The sequence below is a fragment of the Hakea prostrata genome, chromosome 10, assembly GCF_041222555.1.
Source record: "Hakea prostrata isolate BN-2017 chromosome 10, UWA_Hpros_2, whole genome shotgun sequence".
NCBI lineage: Eukaryota > Viridiplantae > Streptophyta > Magnoliopsida > Proteales > Proteaceae > Hakea > Hakea prostrata.
The window spans coordinates 8,716,849-8,733,892 of NC_142609.1; the positions used below are offsets into that span (position 1 = coordinate 8,716,849).

At 40.4% G+C, this 17,044-nt stretch overlaps 1 non-coding gene across 1 annotated transcript; it reads left to right on the forward strand.

Annotated features, from left to right (window-relative positions):
* Positions 1-15,444: 15,444 nt before the first annotated feature.
* LOC149001809 (U5 spliceosomal RNA) lies at positions 15,445-15,563 on the forward strand. The gene has a single exon (XR_016170469.1). It is a non-coding gene; the product is annotated as a U5 spliceosomal RNA (small nuclear RNA).
* The last annotated feature ends 1,481 nt before the right edge of the window (positions 15,564-17,044 follow it).

Genomic DNA, 17,044 nt, shown 5'->3' on the forward strand with positions numbered 1-17,044 from the left:
CGGGATGTACAGTGCTTAACGGGGAGAATTGTTGCTCTGAATCGTTTCATCTCAAAATCTGGAGAGAAGTGTCTACCATTTTTGAAAGCACTCAAAGATCTGAGGGGCAGCAAGGAAGCGAATTGGACTGAAGAGTGCCAGAAGGCTTTCGAGGAATTAAAGGAAACACTGGGAAAGCCACCGCTTTTGTCCCGACAAGAGAAGGGAGAAATCTTACAACTATATTTAGCAGCATCCCTTTCAACGGTCAGTGCAGTACTTGTTCGGGAGAAGGATAAGAAGCAGTGGCCGATTTATTATGTTAGCCATGTCTTACTTGATGCGGAGACACGATATTCGTAGATTGAGAAGCAGGCTTTAGCTCTCATGACAGCAACCAGGAAGCTACGTCCATACTTTCAGGCTCACTCAATAGAGGTATTTACAACTTTCCCTCTTAGTAAAGTTCTTCATAAACCTGATTTATCTGGAAGAATGGTGGCTTGGTCGGTTGAACTCAGTGAGTTCCAAGTAAGCTTTAAGCCCAAAACGGCAATCAAAGCTCAGGCGTTAGCCGATTTTGTAGTAGAGACTACTGCACCAATGGAGAACCTCGTTGAAGAGCCCACTATACCAACCATTTGGGAAGTATATGTGGACGGGTCGAGTAATAAAGACGGAGTAGGAGCTGGAATTCTTTTGAAAAGTCCAGCAAGATTTGTTATTTGATATGCACTGAGATTTGCGTTTGAAGTGAGCAATAATGAGGCAGAATATGAAGCCCTGATAGTTGGACTTAGGTTGTCAAAAGCATTGGCAATAGCAGATGTAACTATTTATAGTGACTCTCAACTTATTGTCAACCAAGTTCAAGGGGAATATGGTATAAAAGAACCTTGCTTGCAGAAGTACCAAGAGACTGTGCAGGCATTTCAAAAAGAATTTAGGAATTTAAAGGTATGTCAAATTCCAAGGATAGAAAACACAATGGCAGATGAGCTATCTCGATTAGCCAATGCCAAAGAAAAAAATTTAGACCCATCGGTCTACATTGAAGAAATAACATTTCCAAGTTACCATGAGAAAGAAATTTCTTATATTGAAGCAGAGCGTTGCTGGATGGATCCAATAGTTGAATATCTGAGAGATGATAAACTACCAGAAGATCAGAAAGAGGCCAAATTGGTCAAGGTACGATCAGCGAGATTCATTATGCAAAATGGAAGGTTGTACAGAAGATCTTATTCTAGACCCCTTATGAGATGTTTGGGTCCCGAAGGAGCGGAGTCGGCTCTGGCTGAATTACACGAAGGAATTTGTGGAGCTCACATGGGCGGACGAGCCCTAGCACACAAGATTCTAAGACTTGGGTTATATTGGCCTAAGGTCCAACATGCTACTATGGAGTATGTTCGTCGGTGTAGTAATTGTCAGATCCATGCTACAATATCAAAACGCCCAGCGGAAGCCATGACTTCAATTCTAGATCCCATCCCTTTTGCGATGTGGGGAATTAATATCATGGGCAAATTCACCAAGGCGTCAGGTAGACGGGAATATCTAATAGTAGCAATTGATTACTTCACAAAATGGGTTGAGCCCAGTGCCCTGGCAACAATCACTGAGAAAAAAGTGGAGAAGTTTGTGCTTGAATCGATCATATATCACTTTGGGATTCCAAAGATAATCATTACTGATGACGGCACTCAATTTGATTGTCCACAATTTGAGCAATTTTGTGGAACTTACATGATCGAGCATCGTATGCCATCAGTGGCATACCCCCAAAGCAATGGAAAAGTAGAGGTTACTAACCGAACGCTGCTTGAGGGGATAAAGAGAAGACTTGAGGCCGATAAAGCCCTATGGGTCGAAGAGCTGCATAATGTACTATGGGCCTACCGAACTACGGTTCGAACACCCACAAGAGAAACTCCATTCAGGTTAGCCTATGGGTCCGAAGCATTGGCACCTATGGAGGTAATGGCGGGAACAATGCGGGACAGAGAGTTCGAAGAAAAAGCGAACGAGCAAGGACTGCTAGATAGTCTTGATTTGTTGGATGAAGTTCGGGCAAAGGCAATAGCACGAACTCAACATTATCAAAGAAGGATAGCGTCACACTACAATACCCGAGTAAAGAATCGTCAGTACTTAGCAGGAGATTTGGTGTTGAGAAATACCTTAGCTTCATATCCACGCCATCAAAGAAAATTGGACCCTTCCTGGGAAGGACCTTATATGGTTGTAAAACCAGTCGGTTCAGGAGCTTACAAGCTGAAGAATGTCACCACCCAGAAAGAGTTAGATCGTTCGTGGAATGCCAGGCATCTCAAAAAATTTTATCCTTGATGATTTCAATTTTGTTCGTGATGTAACCAATTTCAACTCAATGAATGCAATTATTGGTTCTCAACAATTATCTTTTGATTGGGGGGCATCATACACCACACTCAAGAACAAATCCAGCTACAAGGCATCGGATGAAAGTCCGTGTGGGTCCTTCAACACTTATTGAATTTTTTCGAATTTCCTAAGTCAAGGCATCGGATGAAAATCCGAGTGAGTTCCTTCCACAAGGCATCGGCTTAAAACCCGAGTGAGTTCCTTCTTAGACTTATTGAATTTTTGAAAAATCCTTAAGTAAAGGCATCAGTTTAAAACTCGAGTGAGTTCCTTCCAAAAGGCATCGGTTTAAAATCCGAGTGAGTTCCTTCTCAGACTTATTGTATTTCTCCGAAAATCCTTAAGTAAAGGCATCAAAACCTGAGTGAGTTCCTTCTCACACTTATTGTATTTCTCCGGAAATCCTTAAGTAAAGGCATCGGTTTAAAACCCGAGTGAGTTCCTTCTCAGACTTATTGTATTTCTCCGGAAATCCTTAAGTAAAGGCATCGGTTTAAAACCCGAGTGAGTTCCTTCTCAGACGTATTGTATTTCTCCGGAAAACCTTAAGTAAAGGCATCGGTTTGAACCCGAGTGAGTTCCTTCTCAAACTTATTGTATTTTTCCGGAAATCCTTAAGTAAAGGCATTGGTTTAAAACCCGAGTGAGTTCCTTCTCAGACTTATTGTACTTCTCCGGAAATCTTTAAGTAAAGGCATTGTTCTGAACAACTAAGACCTAGTGCAATAGCGACTCAAGTGACTGGCAAAGTTCAAGATGAAGTTAATTTCTTATTTCTTCAAAAGACCGGAAGGGGCCAACCTTTACATCAAACATACACATGAGATTACAAGAGTTGGGATACAATCTTCGTTCAGTCAAAAAAGAAAGTCATCATCGGTGATCATTAAGAAATCAAACAAGATTAGAACAGCTTTTCTAGAACAAACACAAGAGTCAAGCAGCAACACGGATTCAAGAAGAAGAAGAGGAGGAACGGGGATTACAAAAGCATTTCAGTATGTACAAAATCCTCCCCAATTTCATACTCTTTGTCTAGCTTGACCAGAAGAAGTATGGTCCTCGATCAAACTTGCATTCAAGGTGAGCTCTTCATAACTGAATCCTTCTAGGGGAGAATAAACAGGAGAATCCTCAAGATAATGCATAATATTCGGATTCGAAGGCGGAGGGTCGATCTTATCCTTGGTCCAGTCAGGGAAAGGAAGACCCAGCTTGGCAAACACTTCAGGATGACAATCAGCGCTGTAGGGAGTCGTATCAAAGTGAGGATCTTTCCTTAGTATTGATTCCCATACTTTGTTCTCGCCATCCCGGTACGCCTGCAAGTTATAAGCATTCAGCATGTCAACAAAGGGCTTACTGTGTAAATACTTGAAGATGCAGGCTCTGCGAACGTCAGTTGGAAGGGATTTGGGCAAAGGAATGACAGCTTGCCTTTGAGGTAACGCTTCAGATCCTTTGGCCCCTGACATTCCTGCTTCTCGCTCCAGTCGCCGGATCTTCTCCCTGGCATCATCCAAGTCTGAACAGAGATGCTCAATCACAGAGTTCTTTTCTCCTGCAACCTCCCAAGCTAATTTCCTAAGGCGAGCAATCTCAGCGTCTTTGGCTTCGGAGTCTTCCCGAAGCCTGGAAACTTCATTACTCAATTTATTGAGTCTAGAGGCTGCTTCCACTTGCTTGTGGAAGTTCCCAATGAGACTCCTGCAAACGACTTCCGAGTTAGTCAAGAGCAAAAGAATAATCTTCAAGCATCAAAAGGAAAATGAAGAAAAAATTACATCACCAGTGACTTCATAAAGTCATCGTCTAGAAGTTTGGAAAGAACTCTGCTCTGGCTAGACATTTGAGCAGCAGTGCACCACTCCAATGCTTTGTCAAACTCGTTTGACACTAATTCAGACCTCCTCAAAGGAGGAGAAGGATGAGCTACATCAAGAGAAGGGGTGAGCTGCATCCTCCACCAACCGACGGCGCTTCCTAGTGGCAAAATCCTCCGGCTCCAAAGAAGGAGAGGAAGAGGATGCCAAACAAGATCTAGAGTTGGAAATAGAAGCAGCACCTGCTGGGGCCGCGCCTTCATCAGATGCCAACATAGTTGCCTATGATGTCGGAAGAGTCTCCTTCGGAGAGGCCCGAATGGTCTCTTTTGCAGGGGCATCAGTAGCATCATCAGCGACGGAGTGATCAAGATCTTTCTGGGAAGACCGAACGATTTCTTCAGGCGGAGGGAGCAGAGGAGAAGCATCAGTAGAAGCTGTGGGAATCTGACCTAAAGATTCACCAACAGTAGTCTCCTTATGCTTAGAAGATTCACCAGATGAAATCACCTCATTGGCCACAACCTCCGTCGATGCTGGAATAGTTTTCTTGCAGGACTTCGCCCTAATAAAGTTCGGATCGATTCTGGGAGGCACTGCAAGCACAGAAAAAGCCATATCGGTACGAAAATCCAACAACATAAGGAAAAAGGGAAAACCCTAGTTCTCTGTTAGATATGAACTACTCAGAATACCCATTAAGTAAACCCCAAGTATTACTACTGTGGAGTTCACTCAAGGGGAAGGAGAGGAGATTTGTGATAGACAATGCAAAAAGCTCAATTGTTCAGAGGCTGATAGAAAATATTGTTGGAGTACGAGGAATACGGATGCAGAGCAAGAAGACGGAATGTCATTTTGCAAATCTAACTTGTAAATAGCAGGATAGATGGAGAGTACCCTTGAAGGACTTAAATAGCCTCAGGTAGTGAGGCGACGATTGAGAGCCAAAGGCAACCAAAGGCCCAAATCGAAGAAACGCTTCGAATTTCTCAACAAGCAAGATCAACGGTCATAAGGAAGCCATGTGGAAATATGCACCTGATATGAGAATACCTACAACCGTCGCGCCACCATTGAAATAATGGTTGTATTACCAATTCATTGAAAAAAGTGAATGGTATACAAAGGCAGGGAAACGTTTGGACTTCGCAATAAATGAAGGGAAACGTGTGGACTTTACAATAAATGAAGAAGCAGTGGGGAATAGAAGCTAAGGTGGCATTTGGTTTCGTAATTCTGTTGAATCGGGTTTAGAATCATGTTTCTAGGGAATCATGAGTTTGTGGAAGTAGGTTCTGTAGAGTCATATTCCTAAAAAAAATCGTGTTTGGTTACCCTGATTCTGAAAGTGAATCTATCAAAATTAGCATTTGGTTACCCTGATTCTGAAAGTGAATCTGTTTGAATTAGCATTTGGTTACCCTAATTTTGAAAGTGAATCGGTTTGTTATTTTATTTGATTAATCAAATAGCATAACAATAATTTGTCAAAATTCAATACATCAACCATGAAATTATTGAGACACATTTTTTGTCAAGATTAAATATTAGTAATTAAACATTAAATTATTAGAACCCAATTATATGTTCCAACTTCCAACTCAGTACAATTGTTAACGAGTTCATCCTAAGCTTTTTGAACCCATGGTTGTTAGTAAGTTTTGGTGAAAGTGATGTCACTAGTAAGGTATTTGATCCTCTGGCATTAAAATGGTTTTTTTCTTGGCTTTTAATCCACAAACTTAAGAAATTAATTCAATCCAATGCATCAATCTTATTTACTTATAGTTTGAAAGAAATTTGATGGCTACTTCTGGTAATACCCAAACAGAGAAAACTTGGATTAAAAAAGGAATGCATAAATCATGATAGTTAGAAAGCATGCATTTCTAAATTTAGGTCATACTCAGACATTTAAATCATAACACCTATATTTAAAGCAGTAACTTTGAATCAAAAAATGTTTATGTTGGTTATTATGATCTTGGATTATCTGGATCCCACCTACTATCATAGCCTTCAAGAATGGAAATTTTTGAACCATAAACAAGATTTGCTACACATAATTTATAAACTCTTTAGTTGTAATGTATGCATATCCCAGATTAATCCTCCAAGGGAAAAACATTAGCCTGCACAATGTACATGGCAAAAGGAAAGGTGGGTTTCCTCATTAGCACAAGATTCAGTAACCCAACCATCTTTTTTCTTGTACCTTATACAAAAGTATTTGTACACATTCAATGAGTCTAGTTGGTTAACAAGGAGAATAAAATGTTCATATCAAACTCAATGTTCATAACAAACATCAAATCCAGACCTTCCCACCAACTGTGGGATGACGAACCAAGGTGTCAAAACTGTAGGAATTCCAACTGTAACCCTACATGTCAACCGCCAAAAATCTACATCAAGACATCGGTGTTGTCCAACTCCCATAAACCATTCCAGCCACCAGCAAGCAGAACAACTGAAATCTCCATAAGAAAAAAGGCCACACAAATTTAACAAACAACAACAACAGAACATGAAGTAACACAGGACATTGAGAAATGCTATCTTCAATGTCATCTTCAGCCTTCAAAATCTGTGCAATGATGAAACTGCTATCTCAAACCCAATCAACACTTTCTCATTTCAGGCATGAAGGCAATGTAGGTCCATGGCAAATAATTGCAACCACAATATAAATGACAACCAACAGGATGACTATCAATGCGACCCTGCAAAAAAAGTATATAAATAGTCAGCAAATTAATCAAGAAGCTGGCCAATGTAGCAACGAAAAAAATTCATTTCTCTTTTCACTTACACAATCTTTTGTTTTCTTGTTTTTTTTCTTTTTTTGGCAGGGGGGGGGGGGGTTGTATGTCACACACACACACACAGATTGCATTAGAGCTGAAAATAACCATCCATTTCCCTGGCATGCTTAACCTAATCTTGCATACAAGTAGAGTTATATATCATCTAATTCGATAGATAGAGACCATAAACCAGTATTTTTGTTTATGATGCATCAAAAATGGGGATCTATAAGATCTAATAAGACACTAGAGAGGGAATCGATCTGGAAGCCAGCCATGTGTTGAAAATCAAATTTGATAAAGGCCCATCCTCCTCAACACAACATGATGCTTGGGACCCAGCTACATCTTCATCTTCATCCTCTTCACATCAATTTTGGATAAAGATTTGAAAGCTTCAACAGGTGAACCAAAAGCTCTTAATTTTCTAATATCATGATTCCCTAGAACGAAGACATGCACACACAAAACCATGTAAGCAAAACAATGCATGTATGAATTTCATACTTCTGCTTGCTTCTCTTTGGAACATATACACATGCGTGCACGCATGCACACACACACCATGAAAAGACAAAAGTGAATTGAAAACCACTTAAGCATAACACTGCATGTATGATTTTCACACTTCTGGTTGTTTCTCTTTGGAACATACACACACTCACAAAAAAGAAAGTGAATTGAAAACCACACAAGCATAACTGAATGAATTTCACACTTCTACTTGCTTCTCTATGGAACATATCAACAGCTTTCAGTAATAGCATTAGACCAAAACTCATTGACTTGGCCCCCCATATTCAGGGAGTTAAAACAGTGAACTAATTCATCTTAGTCTCATCTCTTCTCCTCTCTCTCTCACAAAACTCCTTCTCATCCCCCCAGGAGTCTCTTCTTCTATCTACATTTACAGCCTGCCTAGATATCTCCTTCTTTACATCTTCTTCAACCCATCTCCACCAAACCTGCAGCTCAAACTTGACCCTTCATCTTCCATTCCTTTCAGACAGCTTAACAGCACTTAAACTTAGCTCCTTTTATTCCTCATCTCCTCCACATCACACCAACTCCCTCCCTTACGTATCCCTCAAAGCCTGGTCTATTTGAACTTGATAATTCACCTCCCAATAGCCTGCAATTTCTCTTCATCTAAGGTCATTATCTGATTTTGAAACCTTGCCTTCTCCCAATGTCCTATCTCTAGCCTCCCTATAAACTAGATCTGATCTTTCAATTACCGATCTGAACCTTCCACCTACACCATGAAGGTCGCTTCAGATTTTATTTCTATCTTAAGATTTCTTTACTTTTTTTCCCCTCTTCTAACAAAACAAGCTTTTCAATTTTAACATGGCAGATGCTTTTTAAGAGACCAACCTTTAAACCTTCAAACACATCAAAGAAAAGAATCACGCTTTAAACTCATCAAAATCAAACAGATCTGAACTCATTACAACCACAACCAAAATTATTCAAAAAACAAAAAATCAAACATCGATCAACAACTCAATTCGAGCGCTACTTGATTAAATCAGAGATAAATCCAACCTATCAGAAATGATAACCTTGAATATAGATCAGAATTGAAGAAAAAAGAACAAAATAACGAATCGAAGCAAGACTCACCGACATTGAAGCTGGATTTTGGAGATGTTGAAAAGGATTGAAACTGAAATTGAAATGAGTAAACAAACCCTGGATACGCTAAGGGATACACGAGATTTCCTTTGCGTTTGAATGGCCTTCTAACACGACGTGACAATAGGATTAAGTCCTCAAAGATATTTATAAGACAACGATGCAGTTCTAATAACGATTTTTGTTAACTGCATGTGGCGATTTGGTTGAAGCAAGACCAGCGCCGAACAAGAAGAAGATGCAGGACCAGCGCCCGAGATGTTGCAGAAGAAGAAGCTCGACACTGAACTTGCAATTCACCTCAACGATGGAGCACAAGGATGAGTTCCGTGACAGATGTTGATTTTGAAGAAGAAGAACCTGCAACTCGCGATAGGGCAGCAAGAGCTCAACGATGGAGCTGAACCAAAAGTCCACCAAAACAGAGGCAACATTTTGTAGAAATGGGAAGAAGAAGAAGATAAGATCCCAGAATGGAAGCCAAATCACTCTCACGATGGAGTCAAGGATGAGGTTCACGTGATAATGGAGCTCGGACGGAAGAAGACCCTGCGATCAAAGAGAACCCTAGACAAAATTTCCCAAAAATAGTGATTCTGTTTGAGTCTCCCAAATTTATACCATGGTTCGATTTGGTGAGTGTGTTTGGAATCCAGTGGATTCTCATATTTAGGCTAAAAAGTGGATTCCAGGTGATTTTGGGAATCAACTGGATTCCGACTCAATATTAAACCAAACACGATTTTTTTGTTGGACTCATGATTCCCTGGAATCTGATTCTAGGGAATTGCGGAACCAAACGCCACCTAAAGCATCTTTCCCAAACGTCTCTTCATGATATCTTAAAGATTATCCCCCGTCAAGGTATACGAAGTTAAGTGATAAGTTTTATCATTTATATTTGATTTCCAAGACAAGCTTTCGGATAGGAGATGAGGAAATATTGAGGCAATCATTGAAAAAGTCTCTTTTCATTAATGAGGAGGATCAATCTTTACAAAAAAAAGAAAGAAAGAATAACTCCCTACGCTTCTTCCTCATTATCGCCCGAAGAGTCCTGCACAGGAGAGCCTTCCTCAGGATTGTCATTATCAGGGTCCTTTTCAGCGGCAACCCGTGAATTTTCTTCTTGAAGGGGTGGTTCGTCAGCAAGATATTCCTCATATTTCGGGTCAGCTGGAAAAGGATCATCCTCTTCCAAAACCCAGTTAGGGAAGTCCAACTTAAGCTTCCCAAAGACCTCTTTGTGCACACCTCACGAAAGGGAGTTGTATCGAAGGAGGGGATAGATCCGAGGATCTTTTCCCAAACATCATTCTGCCCCAAGCGGTAAGCTTGGATGTTGAAGGCACCCAGCAGGTTAGAGAAAGGAACGATGTTCAGGTACTTCCGAACACAATCCCTTCGAAGCTCCGGCTTGATATGCTCGGGTTTGCTAGGAACTGCCATCTTCAGTATACTATCGTTCTCTATGGACTTAAGCTCAAGTTTGTCACCGAACAATGTGGCAGCTGCTTTCCGCTTCTTAGCCTCGCGCTCGGCAGCAACAGTGCGACCTTTGAAGAGTCGAGGGCCTTTTTCAAGGAGCTCATCTCCTCATCATGCTTCACCTGCAGCTCCTTGGCTGCTGCCGTCAGCCAGTCTATTTCAGAATTGGCCTTCGCCAAATTCTCTTCACAAGTCTGCAGCAAGGAGCCATTACGACCAACCCGGCTCAATGCTTCCATGTGTTGATAAAAGCTCAACACAGCATTCCTGGAGACGAGGAGATTATCAGAAGAAATCATAAGAGATTATGAAAAACAATCAATGAAAGATCAGGAAGGCCGATACCTTGTGGACTGACTAACAAGGGCATCATTGTTCAAGGCTTCAAAGTCCTAACGATCAGCAGGCAGAAGACTGAGGGAACTCCATTCTGCGGCTTTCTTAGGGTCTTGTGTCACCCTATCAGTCTGCTTCGGTGTCCATTGGGGCATGAAGACCTCCTCACAATCTTCAGTATTTTTGCATTTTTTATGGGAGGAAGCATCAACTGTATCGTGCTTCCTTTTGGTTTGAGCGGCGGAGGAGATATTTGGCCTCTCCACCATTGGCTTTTTCCCTTTTCCCGAAGCGTCAACCATGGGCTTTAAGTTCCTGATACCCTTGTAAGAAGGGTCGGGAGAGGGAACAGAAACATCTTGTTCGGTAGTTAAGGCTCGAGGCGACCATTGCTCAGCTTTCACAACGGCCTTGGCAGCCTTTGGCCGAAGATACTCAGGGTTCATTCTTGGTGGCACTGCAAAGAAGAACAAGAATCAGAATTGCAAAAAGACATATCACTCTTAGAAAATTGAAGGATGATGGTTAAGAAGCTCACAATGAGCCAATCCCCAATACTGAAGGATGGAGTTGTATTCCACCTCAAGTCCATGTATCTCCTGATACCATGGAATTGATTTGATCTTCTGACGGCCGTCTCATCTTCTTTGGATAAGGGAAGGACCCGGTTACTTTCAAAGTATGAAGTATACTATTTCTAGACGGTTGGGAAGTTGAGATCTGACTGAGGCGCTCGACAGAAAAAGTATCGTTCGCGCCATCCTTTGTGATTGGAAGGGCAAGTTCCTTTGTTGAGAATGCTGCCCCTCCAGTCAAGCTCAGTCTTATTACGCTTAGAGAACACAACCCAACCAAGAGGATGGGAAATAGAAAGAAGATGAAAGTGCACAAAAAGAGCAAGAGAGGGCGTAAGGCCAAGTTCAAAGCATAAACCCAAGAAGTCGACGATAAGACACCACCTATTGGGAAGGAGCATTCCAGGGCAAATATCTCAGTGATTCAGGATGGCGGCAAACAAAGGATTGAAAAAAGGAAAGCAAACCCCGCTTTCCAATGCATCTATGTATAGGGAAAATTCTCCCGGAAGGGTCGAATCAACCCTCTCATCAGGGTTGGGAACCCTAAGATGATAAGAAGGAGGAAAATCAAAACCTTGGATGGTTGAAAGAAGAGTTTTCTCCTTATAAGAGGAGGGAACAGAACCAGGTCCACCATTAGACCTAGAAGTTTGTTTTGACTGCCCAAAAGACTCGGCGGTCACCCTAGGAGTCTTGGATGGTCTAGACTTAGGAAAGACAGAAGAAGTCTCAGCTTTTCTTTCTAATATTTTCTGGTTAACTTCTGCAAATTCACGCCAGAGAGCAGTTAGGGTTTTATTATCACTATCCGACTGCTCAGAAGGAAGGGAAGCAAAGGCCTCGTTACCACTACTATTACTGACGCTGGGTATCAGGGAAGAAGAAACCCTATTATCCTCCATTACTAAAGCTTTAGTATGGTACAAAAAAAAAAAAAAAAAAACCTAGAGACAGGGAGTTTAACTTTACAAAGGGATCAGTAAACTTACTGATTCAGTGAGGCAAAAGCTTGAGAATGAGAAGGTGCGAAGTAGACGACGAAGTTTCAAAATTCCAGACAAGAAGAATGAAACCTACGAAGACAACGAACCGCTTTTAAGCACTCGCATGAGTGTTTGAGGACGTGAACGATCGAAATTGATTCAGCATCGACAATCGAGATTTAGAGTCGGTTTGAAAGTTTGAACTTACGAATCTAAAACAGGCGTTCGGAAACCGTCGCTTGGGTTACGTGAGCCACGATCATTCGACTACAGTAAGACGCGTGGCATTGCCCTCACAATGCTCGAGGAAAAGTGACCACCGCATTAAATGTGATATGACATTTAGTGGGATATGCAGAGACTATTGCTTGACAAAGAACCCAGTTAAAAACCAAGCCCTCGGGATCAACCGAACGCTTGGTCTGGGGGGCTCGTGATATGGAGGAAATATGATGGAACCCAGTTCATACTTGGTTTGACCCTTGACCCCGGTCGAGATGGAGGGAATCGACTCGCTTCCGTGCGAGCCGGGTCCAGGAGATAGCTTGCTGAGGAAGAAAACTAAATCAGCCACAGGCACGCCCTAATCCGACTTATGGATTAGGTTAATTACCCTAATGATGGCAGACTCAACTTGGCGGCTATCACTTATCGCTATTGAAGGGATAATCATCGGATAACTGTGATGTTATCTTAGGAGTCCTCTACTAGTTCAAACTAGTAGAAGTCTATCGCTCAACGGATCTAACTGTTAGAATCCAACGAAGAAGGCTCAAATGCATCCAACGAAGAAGATTTGAAGGTACACTCTATATAAACCTTACTTACCTACAAGGTAAGGAGGAGATCTGATCCATACACACACCTTTGGACGTAAACACTCATATGCTTACGATCTAGATCATATTCCAGTTATTCATTCCTTAGCTCTGTGTGTCTAGTAGAGCCGTTTGTGATTAAGTTCATCAACTGACTTAGCCTTCGGAGGTGGACTCCCGACCCCAGCGGTCGGGCCACATCTGACGCTTTCATTTTACAGGTCATTCCAAGGAGATCTAAGGGCTAAGCAGATTTTGGACGCATCATTGGGAAACCAATTATTACGATGGATCAAGGTGCTTCTTTACAATTTGGTGATCTGTATCCTATAAAAGGTACTCAAAAGAACAGTGGATAGTAATACACAATTATGTGTAGATTATAGGAGATGTGGAGAACATGATGTAAATCAATGAAAACTAAAAGCTAGAAAATATTTTAATCAAGGTGTAGAACGATGAAACACTTGAAAGTTGAAACCATGTAATATTACAACAAGAAGCCTTATCCAATTAAATGTGTTTGGTTACATGGATTCTTATCTTCAAATAGTTCTATATGAGATCATACAAAATACAAGATCTAAACCATACATATCCGGTCTCATTCACTTTTCAGAAGATTAAAACCCGAAAATGCGTCACTCAAATGTAAAAAATGTTGAACAAAAGCATTAATTTCAAAATTTACAACATCATTATCCTCAAATAGTAGTTGTAGATCTTGATCAATGGCACTCTTGTCATTATGAAGTGCTCACCTTTATGTTATGGTTTGATTCTTTCATTCACTTAACGATGTTCAAATTGCTTATCTGTTCCACACCTTAAACCATTCTTCTTAAATAGCTTGACCCCTTGAAACTTGCAACACTCACATATTTTTGTTGTGTCTAACATCAGCTTACATCAAGCACAATGCTTCCACCACCATGGGGTCACGCAGACTATGATTTTGCTGGTTTACCCTATTTTCCAAAGAGGTTATTTTCTACAGTAATTTGTAGCCACTTGATTAGAATGTAACAACCTTGTCGATGCACCTAGAGCTACCCTCATTTATTGTACTTGGAGTTTCAAAAAAGTCTGAATATATGGTTGTAAATGGATTACCTAAATCCATTTCTGAATTTGCATCCATATCGATTTAGGGGTATTTGAATATATTTGATTATTAGTAGAATGTGGATATAGTTATACTCCTTTTCGATCAAGGATTAACTTAAAACATTTGAATATTTTTTTTTTTTTTTTTTTTTTTTGTGTTTTCTATTACAATAAATACAAAGGAAAATTGAGAATGAAAAATGCAAGAAAAATTGAAGATTAAGAATAATAAAAGAAAGGAAAGTTGCTATATTCTTCAAGTTCAAAGCTAACACTTGCCAATAAAATGGTAAAATATATTAACAGGTAATCCAAATTTTGTTTTCACTTTGCATTCATACAGTTTAAGATAATTTGTTTAAAAAAAATTAACCATTCGAATATCATCCTGTTATGGTCATTACAGTTCAAGTCATTGAACTGGAGTGGACCATTCGAATCAAACCAATAGCCCAAGTTTGGTCTAAGATGGTTCAACTAACGCTTCTCAGATGAGGCACTTCTCGGAAGAGATGTCTGCTAAGAAGTTGAGAAATAGACATTGTAGTGACATAAACCACTCAACCGCCCAACTCGAACCTCTGGTTTGTCATTGGACCGATCTGTCAGCAAAAAGTAAGTTAAATGTGGGTTTATATTTTTGATAGAAGGATTCGAGTCAACCTCTCGATCTAATCGGTCAATCACAACATTGATTTGCGCATTAATTACGCAGGACCTTAGCAAAATTGGCTAGTAGGAAGCTTCTCATTCTTCCAAGGTCGACCTCAGAGGACTGTCTTCAAGTTTTGTTTCCCCAACTGGGCATTGATGTCACATCAATATCAAACTTAATGCTGATTCCATGATGAGATCTTTAGCTATCCATCAAATCATGTTGTTGGCTTGTTGAACAAGCCTCTCCAAGAAGCCATCTTCCCTTTATCCAAACAGATGATGATCAAAAGGTTGTAAAGTGTTCAAACCCACTTGAAGTATAAACTAGTTATATATATCATCACTATGCATGAGCAACAATAAGACTTGAAAACTCTAATCATTATTTTTCTGAAATTATTTCAAAAGAACATTCTCTTATTCATTTCTTTAAGTATTTATTCCTCAAGACGGAGGCTCTGATTTTCTTACTTGAACTAATTTAATCATTAGAAGTGACAATCCATCCCGAGAGATGTCCACTCTTACACTTATTTTGTATTCAAGAACCAAGTTCAAACTATATTTTGATATCAGCGAACAAGCTTGGGTGTTCCTTCGTGGGATAATTTTACGCGTTGATGGAGGGAGAGACCATCTCAGTTCTGGATTTTTAGTTTTTTACACAGACAATCTGATACCCTTCCTAAGCGTATTCCTTTTGTTTCTTCAGAGGAGAAGCCAGCAGGGAAAGAGGAACTAGTCCCACATCGGAACAATAAGCAACTTCGTCCTCCGAAAACCTTATTTAGCAAGCATTTGAATTCTTTGGCAAATCACGCAGCCGCGCGGTGAGCACAGAGCGAACTATTCTTTCGCCTTTTACTAAAGAATACCGTGTGCTCGCCGCAAAAAGCGGCATACGCCAATTTCTGTAGAGGTTCTCTGTAACTGAGAACCTCACAAACACAGTAGTTTTAAAGATCAAATTAAACAAAACTCTATCTTTGAGAGCGAGCTGATTATGACGAGACTTGATCTTCGGCTACATATTCGTTTTTGGGGAGGATTGATTGGCTTGGCGGGCTACCTAGGGTTGTTTTACATGATCGATATGGCCTAATTGTAATAGTGGCTTAACTTCGGGAAGGCGGGTGCGAATTCTCAAGATACCAATTCGTTTTGTAGAGTTCACGAGGTATCAGCAGCCGAGATCTAATTTGCAGGTAAAGCCCAATGAGAGTTTACTGGTAGAATCTATAAGCAACGATGCTGCAGCTGCTTTAAGATGTGGTTTCCGTTTTCAACTGTCGTGGAATCTCTGTTAGATCTTCTTAACTTCCCTTGACTGTATGTGCTGAGCTCTCCGTTTGACACTGTTTAACAAATCAGTACTGTTTTATACCTATCTGTTCATTCTTTTTCTTGCCCAATTAACAAAACTTTGTATTAACCTCTGATTTTCCCCTTCTTTTGTTTCTCTTGTTTGGGGTTTTGCAGTTGTTTTCAATATTAAATGGTGACTCAAATTTCAGTAAAAGAAAGTATTTTAGTTCCAGAAAAGTACCCTTTTCTATGGCTTAATTTGCAGTCAGATCTAAGATGCTGTAGCAACATTTCTAAATGTCTATGGTGCTTTTTATACTGTGTTTTGCTTCAATGCATTTATAATCACCTCTGGTCATTACCAAATTGCAAAACACCTCTTTGAATGTCTGTCTATGTTGCTTACTTTGCTTCTGTGTATCGTTGGCTTCTCCACCCAAATGCCAAATTCTCTGTTATCCATTGCGAGGGCCATGGTCTGCTTTGGATAGGTAGCTTATTCATAAACCACATGCGCTTCAGAAGTTGTATTATTGTCTCTCCAAACTGGTTGCTTGTCCCTTTGCTAGAGTCAAATCCCCATGGTTGCAATTTTCTGTCTTCCAAACCGCAGGTGCATACATCAGAATCCTTTGTAGGAGGACTAGTATTCTCATTCACACTCTCCATTGTACCATTGTGCCTATCCGAGTGATGTCAGTCACCACTTTTCTTCTGAGCCTTAACACTACAACTTGACTCCATCTTCAACTACTATGGAAGCTCAACTCTCCACCTAGTCATCCATGAATGCATATGTATGGCCAGTTAGTGAGTTTCAATACTCAAATCTATACAACAAATTTTCCTTGAAAAAAGGATGAATTCAGTTCGGTTCTTGGACTGAGATTCTCTTAGCTACTGATCTATGAAGCAAAATATATATTTTCTTTTTCCAGATAGAAATATGTGCCATCCTTATTAGACCCATTAATTTGTTTGGTTTTAATTACTACTTTAAGCTCTAGGGTCTCTCATGATAGAATTCTGTTTGTGTCTGAATTGTGATGTTCTTACATGCTGACAACTTTGGGACCACAAACCTTGTTGAAGAAAGCATGCTGGAGAACTGGTGTG